Genomic DNA, 5,940 nt, shown 5'->3' on the forward strand with positions numbered 1-5,940 from the left:
GATTTGATGGCCCAATAGGCTTTATGTTCCACATCCGAAGGAAGGTGACATGCCTTTCCATAAATGAGTCGGTACGGGGACATACCAATTGGTGTCTTGTAAGCGGTGCGGTACACCCAAAGAGCGTCATTTAACCTTTGACTCCAATCTTTTCTATCGGGATTCACTGTTTTTTGTAAGATACCCTTAATCTCCTGATTAGACACCTCCGCTTGCCCATTTGTTTGTGGGTGGTAAGTGGTAGAGACTTTGTGCACGACCCCGTACTTCTTTAACAACCCTTCCATAATCCGATTGAAAAAGTGAGTGCCTCGGTCACTTATCAACGCCCTTGGATAGCCAAACCTCGAGAAAATATGGCTTTGAACAAAACTTGAGACCATTCTTGCATCATCATTCCGAGTTGGTATGGCCTCAACCCACTTTGAAACATAGTCTACCGCCTTGATAGAATGTAGAGATAGCCATCCGATTTGGGGAATGGTCCCATGAAGTCTATCCCCCACACATCAAAGACCTCCAAGTAAAGCATGGGTTGTTGAGGCATTTCGTTCTTTCTTGATATGTTTCCAACCCGTTGGCACTTGTCACAAGTCTTTGTGAAAATGTGAGCATCTTTGAAGATGTTTGGCCAATAGAACCCACTTTCAAGAATTTTTCGGGCCGTCCTTTGGGGTCCAAAATGACCTCCACAAGCATATTCATGGCAATGTTTGAGGATGGGTGGTATTTTTACATACGGCACACATCTTCGGATGACTTGGTCTTGGCACATTTTCCATAGATAAGAATCATCCCATATGTAGAATCGGGCATCGGCCTTGATCTTATTCCTTTGACTTGATGATAAAGAAGTTGGAAACTTCTTAGTCACCATGTAGTTTACCAAGTTGGCATACCATGGCTCCGTCATCCTCAAACAATAAAGAGACTCATGAGGCAAACTCTCATCAACTACCCCCATCCTTTGCATTTGTTCATCCTTGAGTTGTAGTCGACTAAGGTGGTCGGCCACAACATTTGCCAATCTCTTTTTCTCTCTTATCTCTATTTCAAATTCACTTAGTAGGAGAACCCACCTCATTAGTCTTGGTTTGGTGTCTTTCTTGCTCACAAGTTGAGTGATGGACTTGTGATCGGTATAGACAATTACCTTGACTCCTAACAAGTATGATCGAAACTTCTCTAGAGCATATACTACCACCAAGAATTCCTTCTCGGTTATAGTGTAATTCCTTTGGGCATCGTTGAGAAGGAAAGAGGCATATTGAATGACATATGAAGCTTTGTCATCCCTTTGTCCCAACACGGCTCCAATGGCAAAATCGCTTGCATCGGTCATGATCTCAAAAGGTCGATCCCACTTGGGTGATTGAATGATTGGGGCTGATATAAGTCTCTCCTTCAACAAGTCAAATGCTTCCCTACAATCATTATCAAAAACGAACTCTACATCCTTGTGCAAAAGTTTGCACAAGGGGTTAGCGATTTTGGAGAAATCCTTAATAAATCTTCGATAGAAACCCGCATGTCCCAAGAACGACCTCACGTCTCGAGTATTAGATGGATACGGCAAGGTTTTAATCACATCCACCTTTGCCGTATCCACCTCAATCCCTCTTTTCGACACTATATGCCCTAACACGATCCCGCTACTCACCATTAAGTGAAAATTTTCAGAATATAAAATGAGGTGAGAGTCTATGCACCGTGATTGGACCATAGCGAGGTGGTCTAGACACGAATGAAATGAGTCCCCATGGATGGTGAAGTTATCCATGAAGACTTCCAAAATGCGCTCAACATAGTTCGAAAAGATGCTCATCATGCACCGTTGGAAAGTGCCGGGGGCATTGCACAATCCAAAGGGCATGCGGCGGTAAGCATAAGTACAAAATGGGCAAGTAAAGGTTGTTTTGGATTGATCCTCCGGGTGAATGGGGATTTGAAAATACCCGGAGTACCCGTCCAAAAAACAATAGTACTCTTTCCCACCTAACCTCTCTAGCATTTGGTCTAGAAAGGGTAGGGGAAATGGTCCTTCAAAGTGACTTGGTTGAGGCGGCGATAATAGATACACAACCTCCATCCCGTTTGTAAACGGGTGGGGATCAATGCCCCTTGGGTGTTTTTTACTACCGTCACCCCCCTTTCTTTGGCACAACTTGAGTAGGACTTACCCATTGGGAGTCACTAATGGGGTAGATGATTCCCATTTGAAGGAGCTTGATGACTTCTTCTTTCACCACCTCCATCATAGGTGGATTGAGTCTCCTTTGAGGTTGTCTCACAGACTTAGCCTCTTTCTCCAACCGAATCTTGTGCATGCAAGTACTTGGACTTATTCCCTTAACATCGGCAATGCTCCACCCAAAAGCTTCCTTATGCTCTTTCAACATGGTAACTAACCTCTCCTCTTGCTCCTTTTTGAGTTGGTTTGAGATGATCAATGGGAGAGTATTGTTTGCTCCCAAGAATATGTACTTGAGGTGATTTGGAAGAGGTTTTGGTTCATGTTTTGGGGTTTTTATGGTGGAGGGTAGGGGTCTCTCTAGGTTGGCTTCAAGAGGAAAGAATGGGCATTGTTGATTAAAGGAGTTGAGCAAGGCTAGTTGCTCGGGAGTCCAGTCAATTGCGCAGGCTGCGCCAAACTGCGCAGGCTGCGCTTTTCGTCGGCTCCTCATTTTTGCTATCCTCAATTGCTATCTTCCCAATGAAAAGATATTCTTTTTCCAAGTCTTCGGAATTGTAACACCCACGAATTTTCCGTGTTAGCATTTATAATTTAATTAGCCATTTTATTATTTTATTTATATTTTTAAATCCGTTTTTATAAAATATGACTTTACATGTATAATAATATTAATGTTGATAAAAATATCCGTCTTGAGTTGTAGTAAACTTAAGGCGTATTTGTAGTGTAATATCGACCCAAAATGTCAATTTGGGCCTAAGGCAACTATGGACCTTTCTCTTATGTTCTTCCCTCCATCCATATAAATGCTTGAAAGCCTATCTTCTTCCACCTAACAAGAAATTTCAGCAACACCACCACAAACACAAACACCATTTTTGCATCTTACACCTCTTCCACTAAAACACCCATAACTTGCTCAATTTATATCCGATTCAAGTGATTTTCGCATCTATCTTCTCCTCTTTCCGTCCTCCATCTTTTTATGTAAGAAAGGTCTCAACTTTCTCCATATTTATCCTCTGGTCGTGACCTTTAGGGCACGAGTACCCGTGTTAATTTCGTTTATTTGTGTGTCAAGTTGCGAATTTGGGCAACCGGAGTAGCTTTGAGGCGGAAACATGCTTATTGAAGAGCTAATGAGGTAACGGTGATGGGTTACTCGGTATTATGTCAATTTGTGTGTTTGTATGTTGTGTATTGTTCCTTGTTGATATAAATTGTTAGTCTTTACGAATTGTTCATGTGGTGTTGGTTGAAACGTTTTTATACATGTTTTCCATGTTTAATTTGAGTAAAGGTTGCAACTTTGGATTCATGGTGGAATATATTTATGAACAAGGTAGTTTAATTGGGTAAATTTCATCTTTTACATGCTTAACAATCTATCTTAAGACCGTTTCAACATTTTTATATATGGCATGTTGGGCGTATAAATGTTGTTTTGGGGCGTGATTTACATGTGTTTGAGTTAATTTTCTTGTGCCCGACTCAAATGTATATACATGTATGAACGTGGATCATTTGTATGGATGAATAACGTTTTAATCATGCTTAGAAACCCGTCATAAACCCACCCGTGTTGGCCTGGATACCTGTCGTACCTGACCAGGACGAGCTCCAATGCCACTGAAAATATGACAGATGGAACGACATCGAAAAATTAGGTGGTTTAGCCACTTGAATCACTCGATTCGGAGTCCATATGAGTAAATGGGGCCCGTTTTACCGTTTCAAGTTCTATAAATATATATATCCTTTATGTATGATGGTTGTTTATGCTTTTTATTCGTATCATGACCAAAGTTTTCCATTGTTGACTCGTATATGCTTATGGGTGGTTCGGATTTAGGTTTGTTTACGTTTTGCCTCGTGTTCCGTATTAGTTAATTCATTCGTTATCGGTTATTTATACTTTGTTCAAGTAACATGTGAATGAGAAATAAAACGTTTATTCATTACCGCTCATTATATTTTATAGATTGGGTTCACTATAATTTTGTTAGGCCTGGAAATCCGCAGACCACCCTGATCAGCATTTCACCTGAACCTGACTGCCAGGCTCTCAGGGTGCCAGGTTCTCAGGGCACATGAAGTTAGGCGCCATGCCATGGAGAGGACAACGGTCTAAATATCAGGACAATATTTGACCAAATCCGCGTATATTAATGGAATTAAATACGCAGCATTAAGTGTAAAGATTATGCAGTAATTACGGTAATTAAGAGGGATATATTTGGCAATTATTACCAGCAATTATGGAGAATATTCAGCCTTCAATGCTCGATCATGCAGCCGTTCAAGATGGGAAGCTATATACAGAACACTTGAGAGATCTGAAGGAAGAGATCATTCGTACAATAAGAAGAAGAACACATATTACATAAAACTATAAGCATTATTGTTATCATTGGAATATTCTCTCAAAATCATATAGTGAAATCCTCTCCTGGCTTGGTGCCCGAGGTTTTTTCCCATTTAAGGGTTTTCCACGTACAAAATTGTTTGTCTTGTTATTTCTATTATCTTATTTATTGTTTAAATTGTACCCTGTCAACCTGACCAGAAATCTAATTAGAGCTAGTTAACCCTGCACAATATCACCCTGACCTGATTTCGCCTTCGCAAAATCCACACAAAACAATTGGCGCCCACCGTGGGGCATCTAGCTCTTTAAATCCTTTTTTCTCATCTTACAAAAAAACCTACAAAAATGGCCCAACCCACCGTTGAAGATCAATTGAATGCAGCCCTCCAAAAAATCGCTGAGTTGGAAAGCCTGAAAGAAAAAGTGGCCCAAACTGAAGTAGAGATCCTGCAATTGAAAGAATCTGAGTCAGCCCTGAAACAAAAACTAGAAAAAACCTCAAGGGGCAGGCTCTAGATTCCAACCGGGAACCCCATTTTCATCAATTATCAAAAACATTGATTTTTCTAGTTTTGGGAGCCCAAGTACTCCTAAAATCACTAACGTAGATGGTGATGAAGAGCCGAAAAAATGATGATAAACCTGATGAATCTGCAGCAGCTATCATGATGGCAGTAGTTCAGGAGATCAAGAAACTCAATGAAAAATTTGACAAGATACCAGGAGTACTGCAAGAAGTATGGAAGAAGTCGCCCCGACAGCTATCGATTCACCTTTCATAGACGAAATAGCCAAAGTAGACCTACCAAAGAAATTCACAATTCCATCCATGAGGGTCTATGATGAAACCACGGATCCACAAAATCACGTGGCTCTTTACAAGCGAGAAAATGTTGCCGCATCCATTCCCAGCCGAATCTGACAAGTTTGCATGTGTAAGGGATTTGGGACGACTTTGACCGCCCCGCCCTCGCAATGGTACATCAACTCGCCTACTTTGGCGGCAAGATCCATTCCTTTGCCAACAGTTGGTTACAGTTTTTTAACGATTCGCAAGTAGCAGGAGTTGGAGAAACGATCCGGTGACCTTTACCGAGTTACACGAAGCTTCTGATGAAACACTCAGGACATTCCTTGCAAGGTTCAACAAAGAAAAAGTATCTATACCCAGGTGTGACGTTGGAACAGTAGTGGAGGCATTTAGGTAGGGGTTACTACCACATAGTGACTTATACAGTGAACTCACTAAGTATCCCTGCCACACCTTCGAAGATGTTCAGGCAAAGACCCTTGCCTTCATCAGGCTGGAGGAAGATAAAAGCTAAAAGCTTGGATCACCCAGTGGACCAAGGGATCATGAAATAAGCAATAGGAAAAG

This window comes from Silene latifolia, chromosome 8, assembly GCF_048544455.1.
Source record: "Silene latifolia isolate original U9 population chromosome 8, ASM4854445v1, whole genome shotgun sequence".
In the NCBI taxonomy this organism is placed as follows: domain Eukaryota; kingdom Viridiplantae; phylum Streptophyta; class Magnoliopsida; order Caryophyllales; family Caryophyllaceae; genus Silene; species Silene latifolia.